At 39.8% G+C, this 20,291-nt stretch overlaps 1 long non-coding RNA gene across 1 annotated transcript in view; it reads left to right on the top strand.

The window, feature by feature from the left end:
- LOC117282808 overlaps nt 1–5,814 on the top strand; it is a 77,772-nt gene extending 71,958 nt beyond the window's left edge. Inside the window, exon 3 of the long non-coding RNA XR_004513690.1 lies at nt 5,452–5,814. This is a non-coding gene — a long non-coding RNA (uncharacterized LOC117282808). The remainder of the gene's footprint in view (nt 1–5,451) is intronic.
- The last annotated feature ends 14,477 nt before the right edge of the window (nt 5,815–20,291 follow it).

Here is a 20,291-nt window from a genome sequence, read left to right as displayed (position 1 = left end):
TTGTACCACCCTTCTCCCACCAGTTCACATTTTGCCATTCACCGTTCCTTCTCCTCTTTATCACTCTAATTTATTTTTAACCTGCTTCCTTTCTTTTGCTCCTACCCCTCATTCATGCTATATCTTTTTGCGTATTTTTGTAAAAATCTTGGTTGAATTTGCTACTTTCCCTTTACCCCCGGAGGTATAATTCATTGTAAGTGAAGTCATGCGGGCTCTCCAAAACACAAAAGGCATTATTTAAAAAAAGATGGGAAAAATACCATTCATTCTCGTGGCTTTGTGAGTGCCTTCTTCTGTGCATAAGCTTTTTTAAGTATCACCAGAGGTAAAACGCTCAAAAGAAACTGAAAGCTTTGTATTTATATTGGAAACAAAATGTTAACTTCTCTGCCGTCACTTCCACGAATGAAGCACATAAAATTAACGGGAAATGTTATTCAGCACAGCAAAGCCTACAGAACCTTATTTTTAAAAGCAAGCAAGAACTAACAGACGGGTCTGTAGGTAAAGCTGTGAAAAGTGAAGCATGTTAATTGCTTTCTCTGTTTTATATAATAATATACTTATAGTACGAAATACCACTGAGCAGGGTGGCGTAGCGGTAACGATCTGGACTCGTATTTAAGAGGTTCACGGTTCTAATCTCTGCAGGGACACCGACTTTCTTAATTTTGGTTGTCATCATTTTCCTTCCAGAAATATACTAGGATTGTACTTCAAATAGGTCACGACCACTTCTTGCTAAGGACTTCAGTCAGCTACTCACCAGTCCACTTTCTCTTCGTCTCTGAAGAGTCTGAAATATCGAGAATACGTAGAAGAAAACACAGAAGGGACTGATAGGCCCTGCCAGAATTTCTTCGTGTGTTTTCTTTCTTTTATTTTTTTTATTTAATCTGTCGTCTGACAGATTACTGATGAATGAATGAATTTACATCCATAACTGTTTACTTTATTCGTTCATGTTTTCACATACTGGTTTCAGTTATTATTGCAGAACTCCTCCATTCTCCATACATATCCTTTCTAGCTGATTCTTGGGTAATTTAACGGCAATGTATTGACTTTTAACGATGAGATGAGAGGACATTGTGAACAATGAAGTCGCATGAATGGTTCTAGCAGGGAATGTAACAATATGGCTCTGAAGACTTGCATTCTGATACTGCCCGATTCGGTGCAGCTGTTATCGTCGCTGAGAGTTGTTACTGTTTTCCTCGATCTTTCAGCGAGGATCCCAACTTAATGCTTTCAAATAAGACGCAACTGCCTCTTTCAAAGTCCATGTCTTTTTCTTATTCACCATCACTTACCGAATATCCTTTGCATTCTTAGTGTCTGCAATACAAGCAACATTGTTAAGTAACTTGTAAACCGAATAGTTCTCTATCGTCCGGGATATAACGTAGCGTAGTCCTTTGAAAGTCGACCGAAGTTTCTCAGAGCCCTGCTTTCTACCGGCTTCATGCTGCTTTCTTGCTTATCTTATTCTTTAGCCCTCAAGACGGGGGAGACACGTTTCTCCGAACAGTTTCTTACTTTTCAGCGGATTACACGGCGTCATATCAGAGAAAATAGGACTTTATAAGCATCACTTTGAGAACCCAAATTCCTAAAACTTGCTAATCACCCATCAAAATTTACGGATGGTCGTCGTGTAATTCGTCACAACAGCATTGCGTTCTCATTGCAGTGAGGGAAATCACTGTAAACTTTAGTCTGGATAGCAGGTTTTAAAAATTCCAAATGGAGTGGGCCCACCCCCCAAATATAAGTCAATTCACCTCTCCGAATTTTCTATAATAATCCAATTTTTATGTATTACTGACTCTTCTGTAGCTGAATTGCACTAGTTTCAAAGTCGCGAGGCAGTAAATATGGTCATAAGCGACACGAGACTCGGAACCAACAATGACTGTGCTGGCGAGGACCAGCAGTAATTAACCTGAACCGACATGACCCTGACTTTTCGGTAGCTTGAAATCTGTTTTTAAATTTTCTATAAGGAATTTTAATGAAAAAGAAAATAGCAGACGAGGAAAGCATGACATTCGCAATAACAACGAACTGACTAATTCCATTATGCCCTTATTGAGAAGCTGTCAGTTGCTCAGTCGCTCAAGTATTCCCAAAATTTTATGGAACCCAAGATTTTGTTACCGGGTTCACAAGAGCTTTCCACTGGTCCCTATCCTGATTCAGATAAATACACTCCATAACACACTATCCAATATTTCTAAAACCAATTTTAATATTATCCTCCCACCCACGTCTAGATTTTCCTAGTAGCCTCTTTCCTGCTGGTTGTCCCACCGAAATCATATATGCATTACTAGACGTCCTGCACATCTCATCTTAGTTCAATTATTCATTCTAATTACACTTAGGTTGCAGTATATGCTACAAATTTCTTGGGGTCATTTCAATTCGATTAGCGTAACACTGTTATAATGTACTGCCAGAAGATCTATTTCAATACTATTCTTCTATCTACATCGTGGTCTTAGAAGGTATGTTACATGCCTATACATACACTCACTCACTCCTGGAGGTGAGTCCTTCTTGAGAAACTGCCAATTATGCAGCTACTCAAGAACTTCCCAGTATTATGTGGAACCCAAAGATTCATTACCGTGTTCACAAGAACTCTCCACTTGTCCCTGTCTTGAGCTACCAGTATATACAGATATTATTAAACTTTCTTCGAAGCTAATGTTAACATAACTAACTTCATGGAGCTGATACTGTTCTTTGCCCTTTATCTCTTTTAAATTCTTGAGACTAAACTTCTCCATATGAACTCTATGCGTTGTTTTTTTATTCACTGCCAGTCTTTCCCTAACATTTGCCACCACAAGGTAGTGGTCAGTATCATAGTCTGCTGCCCTGAATGATCGGCGATCAAGTACGCTTGAATGTCGTCTCCTGTCAACTAAAATATGGCCAATTTTATTGTAAAGTCTTTCCATCAAACTATGTGCAAGTAAATTTATGAATTTTACGTTTTACCTTTGACAGTAAGATTTTTGGATATGACAAATTTACTACTCTAACTCCATTATCATTAATAATTTCGTGTAAATTCTCATCCCCAATTGCTGGTTTTAAAATGTCTTCCCTACCTACAAAATATTCACATGACATTTTGAGGAATTTATTGAATACACATTCTAGTTCCTCATACCAGCTGTCCTTTATATCATAAATTTAATCACCATATCCGTCTTAGTATTATGCACGACAACCTTTCACGAGGAAACTCTACTGTTTCCATTGCTGATTTGATTCTCTTACGTATAAAAAATACCTTTACCTAATTCATGGTTCTTAATGTTAAGAATCAGCTTATAATTTTGAATGTCATGTCTCCTATAACAAAACTTAAGCATTCTCTTACACGAAACATGACATCATCTTTAGCTGCACGAGGTTGGCCGTGAAACTTGTTTTCTCACCCAAAGAGAATAACATAGATTAGATGTGTCTGAAAACGGTAACGGGAAGAACATTTGGACCTTAGAGAGATGAAGAAAAGAGAGGATGAAGTAAATTTAGAAAATAAAGGACTGATAGATTTTATTCTTCATAAAATATTATAGGGTGAAAAGAATTAGACCCTCACTAGTCTGGACATGGAGCACGGATGAGGGAGATGACAAACTCATACACGGTTTAATGTAAAAACTTGGCAGAGAATATGAAGGTGAGAGGATGGCAGAGAATATGAAGGTGAGAGGATAATATTAAAATAGGCATTAAAGAAACAGTAAAGCAGTTAAGAACGCACTAAGCTTTACTTTTGCTCCCTGTGTATCTCGATTCTTGTATGCTGAACCTCTACGTTATATCCAGCGTGCTTACATGGAAGCAAAATATTGTCACGTGTTGGGTACGTCACGCGACAAATAAATTCACTCGGGTCTCGGATTCAGCGAATCTTTATTGGACACTCACACTTACACACCATACAATTATTATCGCTCGTGGTATCACGTGACTTCTGCGACGCCTCGACTAGGTTCCAACTGTACTGTATGAGGGCTAGGTTCCAACTGCGTTGTATGAAGGCTGATTAGCTCTATGGTCCTCGGCTTATGTAGGTATTATGCGGACCGGATACGAGGCACCATTCGCCAAGTTTCGATCTTGCGTGTTCGGCAACCCTTTGCTTCGGGAACGCTCTGTATGCGGTGGTAACGTGTTTTGTCCCATCCGTTGTTACTCAGCAGCCTTCTCTTGTTCATCTCCGCGGGAATGCGTTCGTTGTTTCGGCATTAGGGCTGACAAACTTACCGCCATCTTTGAGCCGATTGTCTAGACAATGTGGGACCCTCAACGTCTCACAACCCTATGGGCCTTCACGTCTTGGTACGGTCATAGCTTTACTTTACTCACTACGCAACGGTTCAATGTTATCGCGTTACCATGGAAATATCTACTCCAGACACGTTACAATATTATGACAGGAAATTTCCTTATGAACGTCTTGCAAGTGATCTGGCTTGGGATAGGAGCCAATGGAGCGCTCTTGTGAACACCGTAATGATCATTTAGTTTCCATAAAATTTTGGGAAATCCTTGAGTAGCTGAGCCACTGTTGGCTTCTCAAAAGGACTCTTCCTCCATGGAGTTAGGTAGTTAATGGTGTGGCCTCAGATTCAGCACTCGAATAACGTCATGTCTAGTTCGATAACTGTCCACTCTTAGGGCAAGACCCATAGCTTCACACTAGTATGATGGCTTTGGAATTGATGTTCTCTGAAATGTTGTGCCCATTTGGCCCATTTGTATGACTGTTTGGTACTTCTAGTGTGTAAATGGGGCTGAATGAGAGTACTCTTAATGTTTTAAAAGTTGTGTCATGAAACTGCATTCGTTTTTCGACATTTCGCATGATTATTTTTTTATTCTGATTAATTTTCAGCACTCTACCGCAGCACGCACTGACCATATCAGAAAATATAACTAAATTTAGTAAATCGTAAAAAGTTATATAAACACTTTTCTTCCAATAAAATTTTACTTCATCATTAGACATTATTTTTTCAACTAGAACACACGTAGTAGTTAAATACTATTCCATGGATGTGGTGTAAAAATATAATAAAATTAGGTATTTAGAAATGAGCTGTTGCAGAATTTCTTGTAATAAGACAATGCCACATTTTGGTGACTACTGTATTAATAAAGCAATAAATACTTGACGTCATTGCGGTGCTCTGGTGAACGTACGTTGAGGCTCTGAATCCTCGGGGGCCTATGTAGGTAATTACGTTACACTGACGTGTGCGTCCTTGTCTTTCCATTACAGCTTGTTCTTGAGTTGCAGTTTGTCTGCAAGGTAGAAAACACTTGCACTGCGTTTATTTCAATCCCAGTACAATACAGTAGAATGTGGAACTGAACAGAACAGTTTCTGTTAGTATGATTGTTTTCTCTGTTCCACAGGCTCGGGTACAGGAGAGATTCCTGCAAGGCAGTGCCTCTCGTTTCGAGAATTCAGTACTATCAGCGGAAATTTCTCCTTCGAATCATCATACCGTTTTCTGGAGCTGAAAATCGCAACTTAGTCGTTGGAATGTATAAAAAGAAAGCAGTTTCCGTTTTATGAACAACGAGCGTTTTTCATGTTATCGGGTTCTTCTTATCTCGATTTCTCCAGAATCAAATTATGGTGTTCTTGACCACACCTATTCGATAAAAGCAGCGTGCGGGTTTGGACTAACTGTACTACAGTTAGCTCGGACGACTATTTCAGGGACCGAAGTTCGGGAGCAGAATTATACTCCAAGAGTTCTGGCTTCTGTGAAGCAACGCCGTGTAGTACATTGAAAATAAACGCATCTTTCTGAGGAACATTCTATGAAGATAAGCCAAATAAAAAACATAAAACATGTAACTAAGTTACATGCTTAATGCTTGTTTCTTGATTCGTTTATTCTTCAACACTGAAGATGGAGGCGATGTTTTCTTTTAAGCTTTAACTATCTACAGACTACATGGCGTTGTACCACCGCTGTGTGACAGCTTAAAATCATAAGAATTCATCATCATCATCATCAGTAATCTGTCAGACGACAGGTCCACAGTCTCTTTCAAAACAGTTTCTCCACTTAATGCGATCTTCTGTTTTTGGAAAGAGACTATCCAGGAAAAGTGATAATGTGGTAGTTTTTCCATTTGCTTTCCACATCGCAGTACAACAGCCGTTCAAACCACTCTGGTCACGCCTGTTGCTATACGAACTTGAACCATCTCGAGCATCATTTGCTCTGTGCTTCAAGTCGCTGCTGATGACGCTGCTTCCGACATCAGTTTTTGGTGTCTCTCTTCGTCTGATGCCTACCCTTTGACCTGTCCAGCAAGGGAGGCCCTGCCAGTAGCTACGCTACCGCTGGTATAGCTCTCAGGGTCCTTGGCATACTCAAACCCCCTCACCACGATAAGGTGGAGACACCAAGGAGGGGGGTCATAAGAATTAAACAAGAAGAAACAATATGACATGTGACTCAGGAGTTATTTTACTTACTTACTCATGGAGTTGAGCCCTTCTGGAGGAGCCGCCAATTCAGCAGCTACTCAAGAATTTCCCAACACTTTATGGAATCCGAAAGTTCATTACCGTGTTCACAAGAGCCCTCCACTTATCCCTATCCTGAGCCAGATCTATCCAATCAATACCATCCCATCATATCTCTCTAAGACCCATTCTAATATTGTACACCCGCCTACGCCTTGCTCTTCCCTGTGCTCTCTTTCCTTCTGGCTTTCCCACCAATATACTATACGCATTCCTCGTCTCCCCAATTCATGCTACATGACCTGCCCACCTCATCTTCCTTGACTCGATTATTCTAATTATACTTGGAGAAGTGTAAAAGTTGTGAAGCTCCTCGTTATGCAGTTTTCTCCAACCTCCTGTCACTTCATCTCTCTTCGGTCCAAATATTCTCCTCAACACCCTGTTCTCAAACACCCTCAATCTATGTTCCTCCCTTAATGTCAGAGACCAAGTTTCACGCCCATACAGAACCACAGGTAAAATTATAGTTTTGTATATTCTAATTTTTATATTTTTGGACAGCAGACGAGAAGACAAAAGGTTCTGGATTGAATGGTAGCAAGCGTTACTGTTTTTAGATATAGACAAGACGATGGATAATGTCCAAAAACTTGTACGAATGCACCATCGTCACAGATTTTCAGATTTTATCAAATAAATAAAAAATACGTTCATGAAAAGGATGGAAAGCAGATTAAATTCGAGGACTGCTTGATGCCATTTAGTTCGGAATCTTTAGCTTCTCTTCTGCTGTCTACGAAAGTAGAGCCTGTAATTATGCCTGTAGTATTATACGTGTGTGTAATTTGGTCTTCCACACAACCTATAAGGATAAGACAAATGGAAAAAGATTAACAATTCGCTAACAGAATTCTATGGAAAGGCTTTTGTTTCACTGGAGCTCCAAAACATAAATGTTACTTGTTTATATAAGGAAGATGTCATTTTTATTTTGTTACCTAACAAAATCACTGGCCCTTGTTATTGGTCATGTAGTAGCAATATGTAATTTTTGTATAATAAATACAGAAATGGAATGTGTGGTGCCTTTGAATTTTATGACGATATATCGTATGCATGTTCCTTGCTTGTAAAATATTTTTTCAAGAATTTATAAATCACTCCTGTATATACATTTTCCTAGAAGCTTCATAACTTGTACTCTTCACCAAGTAAAATTAGAATGATCAAGTTAAGGAAGGTGAGGTGGGCAGGACATGTAGCACGAATGTAGGAAGAGAAATGCGTGTAGGATATTGGTGGAAAAGCCAGAAGAAAGGCACCAATAGGGAGAACAAGGCGTAAGTTGATGGATAATACCAAAATGGTTCTTAGAGAGAAAGGATGGCGTAGTATGGACTGGATTCATCTGGCGCAGGATAGAGACCAGTGGAAGGCTCCTGTGAACAAGGTAACGAACCTCCTGGTTCCATAAAATGTTGGAAAGTTCTTGAGTAGCTGCGTGACTGGCGGCTTCTCAAGGAGGGCTCAGCTCAATGGAGATAGTTATGTACATTTTCCCAGCAGTCCCAAGGACTGAACAGTGTCACGAACTAGGTCCGTCCTTCCACTTTATTCTCTTTATGGTTTAAGTTTTACAGAATACCTGACCTCACGTGGAACTTAACAAAACCGGCGAAAAGAGAACGAGAAATTTTTTCTTTTCTGAGGTGGAAAACTGTTTTTATGTCGCAAATTCTAAGAGAAATAAAACTTTAAAAACTGTCTTCCAAAGCCATTAATTTTGAACCGGATTTGGAGATTAGTGACTATCATAAAAACCACAACAGTCGATAAAAAGTAAAAAATAAATATAAGAAATGGATTACTGAACAAATATAAGCGGAAAGTTTTCCCTGTGCTTAAATAAGCACCACGCAATAAAGCCATATACATGAGCGGAAGCACAGAATATTTCTAAATTATTGTCTGTGTTTTGGTTTATAGACTACGGAAACCCCGACCATAAATTAGAATCATTCTGCATATCTTAGATTTTTAACTTCAACGCTAAGTGAACATGTGTAAGTAGTTAGATTTAGTTGTCAGCTGCTCTGTTTCAAGGAAAGACTCCCCCCCACCAAAGTACCGTCATATTGGAGACAGGATGGGCCCCATAATAGCTCTGGAGATCAATCCGTTGCCCCCATCGGAAGTCGAAACCTCAGCAGCCTGTAATCTTTTCACTATCCTGACGTCCTCTGTCTTCAGAATAACTGGAACAGATACATCTGAATCCCTTTCTCTTTCCTTCCATTACCTCCGTCTGTTGTTTCTCTGGAAGCCCCCTCCCAAGAGTTATCACCTAACGAAATCAGGCGCCATGACACAAGATTACAAACAGGGATCAGTATTATCACTATTCAGTGTGTCAAAACCAGACACCTACAAGTCTACTTCCCGTTTAATTCAGTTCAGAAACCTATCTTTTTCTGGATCTTAATTGTAATCAACGGGACCGGCGGTGGCGTAGTTGGCTGAGGCACTATGCTACAAGCCGGAAGGTAGCGGGTTCAATTCCCGATGAGGTCATTGGACTTTTCAATTTACCTAGTCCTTCAGTCCTCATTATGGTCCTGGGATCGACGCAGCCTCTAACAGAAATGGGAACCGGTAATCTTCCTGTGGGTAAAGGGCGGCCGGCGAGTAAAGCTGACAACCTCACCGTTGTCCGTGAGCCGATTGTCTAGAAAATGTGGGAGCCTCAACGTCTCTCAAGCCTATGAGCCTATGATATAATCAGAGTTTCGGCAGCTGTATCTGCTGCAGTCTTCAGATGAATTGTAGTCATTGGACAATAAAACTATTAACTATTTTCAGCCATGTTGGATTTGAGGTTTCAACAGCTGTGAATGTGAAGAACACGACCATCACTGCTTTAGGGCCGTGTAATTCGATTGATGTAACAGAGAAGACGCGTCCATGAAACTCGTTATTATTCCTGTATTGTGCAGTCACCTAAATACTGGGTGTCCGGATGAAAGGTATCCAAAATAAAACATATCTCGGAACGTAATTGTCATGCACGTATCAGGTTTATGTCATCAGAAAGAAAATCCCTGTATTTTTTCTTTTCCATGACCGGCTTACGCGCATGCGCCGCCAGATTTCTGTCACCATGTTTGGAATTACTTGGACAGAGTGATGCCTGAGAGATAGATCGGCAGAAGTGTATCAATCTCTTGGCCTCCTATGTCGCCAGATTTGACCTCACTGATTTTTATCTTTTGTGGTTATATGAAGAACATTGTCTACCAGGTTAGGATCGGCGACCTTCAACACCTGAAAGCCCGCATAAGGGACGCTGTGGCTATGGTAACACCAAACATGCTGGATCGTCTGGATATTTGTCGTACCACCAAGGGAGCCCACGTTGAAATTTATTGTGAAAGTTATATACTCAGAAAAAACTTTGATAGTTTTCCTTTATAATGGTGTAACCCATAAATGTGTATAATAAAATCTTTCTGAAATATAATTATTTTATTTTGGATACTTTTCATCCGGACACTCTGTATTATTGGGTCTATTAAATATATGATAATTAGATGGACCGGACATATGACAGCATCTGATTCATAAGATAATCGTAATATACTATATTAAGAAAATTTGAAGGTAATAGGACACTTGAAAAGAAAACGTTGTAGTAGATCATAAAGAAAATATGGCGAGACCGGGTGGGCTGCGTCCATACTGTTGAGGTTGAAGTTCCTCAAAAGCTGAGGTTATTTTGCCATTATTTGCTACTAAAGAAGGAATTATTTTTTGTTCTGTATTAAGTCACTGATAGTTCGTATGAAACTTTAAATTGGTACAAACGTCTTCGTTTGTACACAATCAAGTATCCATGCAAAGCGTCCATTTTGCTCTATATTAATTAGAACCGTATTTATTAAATTCTTTAGTGAAAATCTCCATATTACTGATTTGGCATTATTATGGTGGTTAACTGTTGGTGTTAATTCAGTTCTCGGATGATTACAACATCCGACTGTGGGCAGTATTGTCGACGTTTCGGAAGTAAATGCTGCTCCCATTTTCAGTGTGAAAGTGTGAAGGATCGGCGTGTTTCTGTTTATACGTTAAGTATACCTGTCGTAAAATCGCGCGGAGAGCAGTGGTTGGTGGCCCGTCTGAGCCAATAGGTACAGAGGACTGGGAAAATTGCGCTAGTAATGCATCAGCCCATATACAGGCCAAGGAATGCACTAAAAGAGGCATGTCCAACGCGTCGATCGCGGGACGATTTTTGGTCGATCTTATAGGCCTATAAGGAAATTATACGTGATAAGCATGTAAATTCACTTCTAATGTAATATGATTATATTCAGATTTTGAAGGGAAAATACGTATTAAAATAGTCTGTACTTTCAATGTATATTGCTTTTACAACAAACATCATGTGTCGTGTTATTGTGACCAATATTTTTGCTTAAAGCAGGGTACGACGATAGAAGGGGGTGGTAGATCACTGGCAGTTTTGACCCTAAAAATTCGATCACAATCTGTTTGAAGTTGGACATGCCTTCACTAGAAGACCTTCAGCAGCTGTATATCTCAAGTGGAAACGGGAGAATTCTTCTTCCTTCCTGTCCGCACAGAAACGAGGCCACGACCAACAGCGATCTTCCTGTCACATTCCATGAGGTTGGATCTGCAGTTTAGGTCATGCTTACCGAGGTCTTGGGTGGGTGACCGCTTGGGACCATCAGTTTCCAATGAAGTATTTTTGGATTCATGGACCCTCAAGTTGTCCGGTGATTTCTTAACACAACATTCCTCGTCCACTGCCCCTATTGGCTGAGACCGCCAACCTCCTCCCCCAATGAGATTATTTTCCTGAACGTAAATTATTACATACGCAGAAGCTCAACAACTCTGAACAGTTAAAACGTGAAGATGGAGGCAACATATACCTTCGAAAAACCAGCAGCATTGTGCACACCCACACAACTTAACAACGCCAACAACTTAAGTAACATAAACAGGCTTCCATGACTAACTCCATGGAGCTGAACCCTTTTTTAGTAGCCTCCAGTAGCCCTGCCTGTTAAGAATTTCCCAACATTTTAGGGAACCTGGAGGTTATCGTCTGTGTCGAGAAGAGCCCTCCACAGCTTCTTATCCTGAATCATATCAATCCATTCCATACCGCCCCATTCTTATCGCACCAAGATTCAGTTTAATATTATACTCCTATAAAGTCCAGGCCTTCTATTTGTCGTTTTTCCATTTGACTTTCTCACCAAAATCCTTTATACCTCCCTCTTCTCCTTATGCGTGTTACATACCCTACCCATCTCCTTCTTCACGTGATTATTGTAATTATATTTGGCGAAGAATACAAATTACTCGTATTTAGTCCCTCATTATGCAGTTTTCTCTAACATCTTATCACTTCATCTCCCTTCGGTCCTAAAAACGGGGGCAAAACACACCTCAGAGGCGCTGCTGCCTGCGGACCATACAGTGCTCTAATCCAGAAGAGAACATATATTTTTACCGCATGGAATACATCGGTTCTAAATAAATAATTTAAAAATGTTTTACTAGTAACTGCGTGAGAAACCGAGCATGTTAAATTATTAACAAAGCTAGCGTAGTGTCATTTGCCTTTGGGAGAATTTGTTCTTTAAAATATTAGCAATATCGGCTGTGTACCGTGCAGAGGATAGACAGTACGAGTCAGTGAAACAGAAGGAAACAGCGGGAACCGAAGCAGAAGAATCTCAGACAAATCCATACTGGCCATCCTATATGGACACGTCCGTGGTTCACAACATTCTGGATTTCTTCGCTTTGTCCACCGTGTAACATCTTAAAAGAACACGACATTTAGGAAACTGGGTCTGTTTCTCTCTTCAGGTGATCACGTTAAACTCCGTGGCCTGTACTCCGCAAGCGAACTATACCGACAGAGCAACCACCGCTTGTCGGCGAAGTTAGTGCCAACTATAGCGGATAGAGGGTGTCGCATGGTCAGCGCAGCGGATCCCCCGGCCGTTAATCTCGGTTTCTCTAGACCGGAGCCGCTATTTCCTTGAAATAGATCTTTAGTTATGCTCACGAGGCTGAGTGGACCCTGTTCTAGACCAAGTACTCATCAGAAAATCTGGTAGCGCAGGGAATCGAACCCGGGACCTTAGGATCTGTAGCCAGGATCTCTGACCACTCATCACGTTATGTGATGCATATATCAAGCGACTGAGATTAGCAGTACCTAACAGCCCCAACAAATATGTGACTTCCAATTATTTCATCCGAGCTCGGAGACACGTCCTGAGCCCGAATCGTTTGATTCCGTTAGATCATTAGAGTCTGGGCAGAGTCCAAAATTTAGGAATCTAGAGTGAAACCCAAGCTGCCGTATTTGGATTGTATGTGAGAATTTGTTGAAAAATAAAGGGCCCTATTCTAATGATTAATAATTGGGTTAATATGTTATTATATAATCTTGACATCACTATATCATGTTCTTACCAAATCATATGTGTATACATTCTTTATATTTAAGATATTTTCCATTTGCGGACCACAAAACACATTTATCTTAAAGGTAGAACGATGCATTTTCCGTTTTAAATTGTAGATTACTTTGTTTAGCATGAAGATAGGGTCATATTTTATCCGGACTTCTCCGAAATTTCCGAGAGTGCCGAAAGGGGAAATGTATGGTCTCGACTTTTGTATCCCCCCGCCGGACTATTTATCAAATACTTTACCTTTGTTATCCTGTGCATGCACAAAGGAGAAATGTGGTAGAGAAAAGAAATTAATATACAAATACAGAGTGTATCTAAGAACTAAATTTTGTGACAATGGTACATCAGTACAGATATTATGTTTCTGGACGTTATCCGGCGTTCTGTTTTAACCTAAACACCGGCCTGTTTATATTTCAAAACACAACGTTTCGGAGACTGGATTCTGACTACGTCTTCAGGTAAAACCTATTCAGTTGGGTCCATTCGCTAGAGCTAGTCCCTAGTCTTCAGAAATAGGGACTAGCTCTATCGGTTTGGCCCAGTTGAGTAGGTTTTACCTGAAGAAGGAGTCAGAATTCAGTCTCCGAACGTTGTGTTTTGAAATATAAACAGAACTGCGTTTTAGAAGAGAGGACAATGGATAATGTCCAGAAAAATATTTGTTGCAGAGTCTATCCTTTGGTTAATGCAGTATATTTTTCGTGTGCCATTCTTCTAGAAGAACCACATTCACATATACATAACTGTTTTTACATTGGAGAAACTTACTTGCTGACGAAACAAAATAATATTACGTCCGTGCCGTAGAGAAGCAGAACAACGGAAGAAAAGAAATTAAAACTAAAACATTCTAATTGTTTGCTAATAAGGGAATGGAGGAAATCCATTTTCTGAACAAGTACAAATAATATCATGTGCATATTTGTTGACATTATTACTTACATTTAAAGGCTGTTGAATTTTGATAAATTATAAAGTTGACGGAATGTAAACTAAATTTTGTAGGGAATCTGATAGTTTCATGACAGTGAAATTTGAAATTCTTAATTACATATCTGCCCGAGAAATTCTTAGACTGACAAATTTCGAAGATGGAGAATATAATTTTGTCGTATGTTTCAAATTAAATGCAGCAGTTGAAACTGCGAGTCCATAACCAGTGTTTGCACGAGATGCAAATAAAGTCTTATAATAATATACTTATTTATTTATATCGTTACAGAATAAGTAAATTCCATACTCATCAGACCCGGATGAATCAAGTCTTTGTCGCTCATCCTGTTTCTTTAAGATCAGTTTTATTATTATTCTCCAACCCATGTCTAAGTCTTCCTATTGGTCTATTTCTTTCTGATTTTTCCACCAAACTGATTTATGCAGTCTTCTTATCTCCCTTGCGTGTTACACACCCTGCCTATCTCATACTCTTTGACTTGATTATTCTAAATACATTTGACTAGAAGCTCCAGTTATAGAATTACTCATTATGTAGTTTTCCCCAGCCTCCAGTTATCATCTTTCTTGGGTCCATATATTCTCTTTAGCGCCATGATTTCAAACGCCTCACTCTGTATAATTCCATTAATGTGAGAAACAAAATTTTGTACGCATACAAAACTCCAGGCAGAATTATAATTTTTTATATTTTATTCATTATGTTTTTTATCTATCAGACGACGTAGAGTAATTAATATTTTAATGCGGTGTCTAGTGCTCTTAATGTGCTAGTGGAGGATGTGAAATCTATTACTACACCAATGTGCAATGTTGTCATTCATTGTCGGATAGAACTGTCGCACCTCCGTCACGATACCCTCATTAAATATTAACTGGAAGTTCTCTGACAAGGACCGATTTATTTAGTCCTGTTTTACATTAGGCATTGCCCACTAACTAATATATATTTGATATATAAGATTTTTGGGTGTTAACACTCCTCTTGTTCTTAGGTGTTTGGTTGTTAAGAAATTCCCCTCTTTAGGCACCACAAAGTTCATCTTCGTGTTCACAAAACCTATCAACACTGTGTAACCCAAATACTTGCATTTGAAATCATTGCACAACCTCACACTTTCTTTCCGGAATTTTTCTTTTCCTTCTCCTCCTCCTCCTCCTCCTCCTCTTCCTCCTCCTCCTCCTCCTCCTCCTCCTTCTTTTCCTTTTTCTGCGGGCGCTACAGCCCATGATGAAACTTGGCCTCTTTTACGATTGCTCGCCATTAGTCCCGAGCATGTGACTTTCGTGTCAAATTTCTAACTCCCATTGTCCTCAGATATTGTTCAACTGAGTCCACCTATCTGATAGTACTCGTCGGCTGCCCTCTGGTTTACGTAGAATTGACTGCCTGCATAAGTTGTGTTCCTGTAGTGTAAACAGGTATCCCAGCCATCTCAACCGCCTTGCTTTCATGACTGTCATGATACTCGTATCTCGTTCGTTATATAATTTGTAAAGTTCATAGATATGCCTTGATCTCTGTATACCATTTTCCTTAATTGGGCCATACATTCTTCGAAAAATACTTCTTTCAATCAGTCGGAGCATTTTTCCATCTTTTTATCTACCTATTCTATTTTAATCGATTACTTTAATGTTTCCTGGCAACATTTATGTACGCAGTTCTCGTATCATCTGTTCATGCTGCATGCTCTGCCTATCTCATCCTGTGTAATACAATAATTCTAAATATTTCAGGTGAAGAGCGCGCATTGAGAAAATCGTGTAAGTTTACCCTGCTCCGGTAGCTTTCTCTTCCTTATATTTGAATATTTTCCTCAGTACGTGGCTTTCAAACACTTCCGCCCATACGTCACGGTGTCTACCGGATCAAGTCCAAGTGCAGGAGGAGCTAGCTGCCTCCATCTTCAAGCCCGACACTGTGCTGTGCCCTGAATTGTGCAATTAATATGGACTTCTATTTAAACTTAAGTTTCTTACAATGCAGTATTCCCTCAGTGAGAGGGGTTATGTTTCAGAGTCGTAACAATGCTAATCAGCCGATCACAGTGACCACGTGGTCCAAGGCATGAACAGTCTTCGCAAGCTCGAACACTCTGTTCGTGGGTTCCGATCCCACTCGAGGCATGGATGTCTGTGTGCAGGTAGAGACCTTGCAACGGGCTAATCCCCGTCCAGTGAGTCCTGGCGACTGCGTATAGGAGTAAGAAACTGAAGAGGGGCCAAGGCCCAACAAAGGGCTGTAAAGCCATAGATACATATATAACAGTGCTAATTAAGAACATGTTTAGTCCTAGTGCCAATGAATACGGGTTGATGATTCCAGGGGTTTCTTCCTTTCTTTGTAGCATCAGGGATGTCTGTGTGAGTTTGTTATTGTCTACTTGAGTTTCGTCATTCCGTACGTATATATCTCTGAGAGGCATATGGCTTATTTCTTCATCATGATTATCTTCTTCTTCTTCTACATTGACGGGTTAGGCTCTCTGGCCTACAACAATTAAGATATAATTAATTCTGAAATTTGAATGTTATGGACACTCGGTAGGAAATCTATACGGAGTATCAGCCCGTCGTAAGGCTCCTACATACACAGGTAAAGGTAAAAAGGCTTGTGCTTAACTGACTAAGCAATACACCATGAACGCGTATGGGGACTGGATATATAGATCCATATTTTCTTGACCTCGGCAGTAGCTGGAGGTAAGTGGTCAGCTTCATGCCCCGGCCGCTTTACCCCCGGGAAAAGAGCCTGGGTATCCATTGCATAGGAGGTTTGGTGGACCCCAGAGCCGGTCTGGATGACGTGGAGAAGAGAAAATTCTTGACCCTGCTGAGACTCGAACTCCGACCCCTTTGTCGTCCAGCCAGTAGCCAGTCGCTATACCAACTACGTTATCCTGACTTATGCTACCTGCGTACGAGAACACAAGTGTAGAATAAACGCAGACATCCATATCTCGAGAGGGATTAGAACCCACGATCCCAGTGTTCGAGTGGACGAAGACATTTTGTGCCTTAGACTACGTAGTTACTTCGATCGCGTGGATAATTTATTACTTTCGGAAATTTACTGTTATTTTTTTCCTTAATAAGCTCATTATATTGCATGCACTTTAAACCGAAAAATGTAGAGAGGGTCTGTTAAACCGGTGACAGTGTTTTCACGTCAAAGTAATAAAGTTTTCATAGTTGGTAACATCGTTTCATAAAGTTGAGAGAAAGGGGTGGATGAATGATCCCACCCTGGCTGTTCTATGATCCGCTTCATTGCAGACTGTTATGTGAGCCGAGACAACTGTTGGAATTACGGGGTCCTTGCATGACGAGAGTATGTCAGAAGCATCAGCAACGGCTTCCATGCGGCATATTGAATTTCGCGTCAGCATTTTCGTCTTGATGGTGATTAATTGCATTCACCTCTTTGTAACATATATAACATGTCACAAATATTGGTGTCTCCGGCTTTGCCTGGTCCAATATAGCGTGATCAAGTGTAATGTGGGCACAATCGTAAAACCGTATAAATTGATAGTGACATCTCTGGGAACGATCGTCAAGTTAAAGTTGGACCATCCAAAATCGGGTAGCATAGCGATGTTTTAATATTCTTGAACATGATGAGTATTTTATGTTTTTTCACCTCTAATATCTTACCTTATCCCTCACCTTCAAGTATCTTATTAGAGATATCTTCTATGAGCTGTCCTTTTGCAAATATTATGACAGTAACTAGCTTTACGATGCAATTCATCAGTGCCGAAAAGCTCATAATATTCTCCGTACAGCGGACTACAAGTGTGTCTTGTCAATTGCAGGAAGTAGGTTTAATATTCACTGCTTTGCTAAATTTGGCCATATTCCTTAACTAAGTGACTGACTAATTGCATGGAGCTGAGTCCTTCTTGAGAAGCTAAATAGTTCGCAGAGTTTGCAGTCAGCTAAACTTTGCAGAGGAATAGCCATTGTTGAGACCTGTAACCAAGCAACGAATAATGAAAACATACTTAGAAGACGTAGTGTGAGTTACTGTAAATTGTTGATGATTAAGAATAACTGTAAAAGAATAAATAAATCCAGTCATCCAATTCAGACCCCCTTTATTATAGGTCACGACCTTAAATACGTGACATTATTAAGAAACTGAGAAAGTAGCCAAGGTCCAAAAGAGCTGTAGGGCTATAGAGAGATAGATTTATTGACACTTGTACATTCAAACAGTTCGGGACTACTGACAGTTATAGCGCTATCACTACGAGTATTCTGCACACTTTCAGTTCACCGTTGCACACGCACTAGGGTCCTCAGTCTCCACTAGTCATATCCTGGCAAGGGATTTATCAAATCTCACTGGAAATTCAAATCACACGTGAAGTCTTCTAGGCACCGTCTAATTTCTATCTTGCCATTTTCTGCAGTTGCCAATTCCAAGACTGCTCTGGACTACTGTTTTGTACTTCACTGTACTCCATCTACTACGTACTATTCCTCCTATCCTGCCGGACACTTCTTCTGACCACTTTGCACGGACATCACGGAAAACACTGCCTGTATTGCTGACAAAGCCTGTTTACCTTGTGATTGGCTAGCAAGAGACGTCCTAGTGTTGGGTACTCATGTCTTGCGGGAATGTGTTTACTGATCCGTTGCCTAACAATAGCAAGGGCTATACATGTTAAAATATTTTAAATACACGACGAGCCAATTCTCGTCTCACCAACTGGGAGCGTAGTTATTACTTTTTTATATTGCTATGGGGTAGGGACTAAGTCCCTTGTACTGCGGCCACTTCTGGCCAATTGTACCAGCCCCAGATGATAGGTGAGGGTGATTGTGGAGCAATTGGTGGAATGAAGATTGGCAGGGGAAACCGAAGTACTCGGATGAAAACTGCCCCAGGGCCACTTCGTCCACCACAAATCCCACTTGACCAGACCCGAGATCGAACCCGGGCCGCCGCTGTGGGAAGCCAGCGACTAACCAGTTGAGCTATGGCGCTGCCTTTAGAGAGAGTCGTTAAATAACAAACTAAAATAATATCTTTAGAGAAGTTCGTAATCACATTTAATTTAAAATTTACTAGTTATGTTCATATTTGTTCTTGCAGGTGTTGTTTACAGTTTAAAAGCAAATTAATGATTACAAATTAATAATTGAAATTAAAATTTTAAGGAGTATCAATTAAAGAATAAGAAAATTAAGATGTACATACATTTATGCATGATAAACGTACTTGGTCTAAAGATAAGTTCCATTTCGTAAAGTTCTAATTTTATATTAATTCTATTTAAATGCAGTCTATCACAAATTAATTTCCAGAGATTAGTGTGAATGTTGACAGTTGTGTTGAATGTCTTGTGATTCAGCAGTACATTAGATACTCGTGTAGTACCACGTTTGGATGGCTAGACTCTTTCATATTCATGATATTCCACGGCAAATTCTCATTCTTGAGGCCGTCTAGTCTAAAAATTTTAATTTTTTGCTCATTTTCACGAATGAATATCCTGGGACAATAGCTTAAAATAGGTCAGAATCTATCCAATCCACGCATTTCCCAATTCATCACTCACATTCCTCTTTTTCGACATACACTTTAAGGAAGATAATTGAAGAAACAAGATTAGATCATGTTATCAACCAGGATATTAGACAACAATGCGGAATGCAGCCAATAGGAGAATGGATTTTAAAATGGCTAGAGGAATGGGATAATCATATATGAAGAATGGCGGAAAAAAGAGAAATATTATAAAAAAAGAAAGAAAGAATCTAGGAAGATCCAAGAAGCGTTGGGCCTTCTCTTTTTCTTCAAGACATAGGCTGTCTGCCTAACCGAAAGAAAGCAGAATAAGAAGAATATGTATAGTTCAGAAGGCATCGTTAAGTAAACTAATGAACAAAATGAGATACGTTTATTATCGGGACCAGAGGAAAAGAAATATCTTAACGTCTGAACGAACGGAAGTAGTGTTCTTTTGTATAATATTCTATGTTCCTTTTGTTTCTCGTGTGCATACTCGTACTGTGTTACAAGTAAAATCTTACTTAGATCGTCGAAAACATCGACCCAGAAATTTTGACGGATTTAAACGTTTTGGACCCCCCCAAATATAAAAATATACACTTGGAATGCTGTCTCTTTATTTGTGTATCCATATGAATGAATGTGCCCATCGCTGACTCCTGATAGCTTTTGAAAATACTTATTTATATTTAGTATTTAAAATTGTACCCATCCTTCAGCGGTGTCCATGAATCTTAAAATTCTAGCTCCAGAA

The sequence above is a fragment of the Cryptotermes secundus genome, unplaced genomic scaffold, assembly GCF_002891405.2.
Source record: "Cryptotermes secundus unplaced genomic scaffold, Csec_1.0 scaffold558, whole genome shotgun sequence".
NCBI classification, from domain to species: Eukaryota; Metazoa; Arthropoda; class Insecta; order Blattodea; family Kalotermitidae; genus Cryptotermes; species Cryptotermes secundus.
Note: the sequence above shows the minus strand (reverse complement) of the source record. Positions and strands in the feature narration are given on the sequence as shown.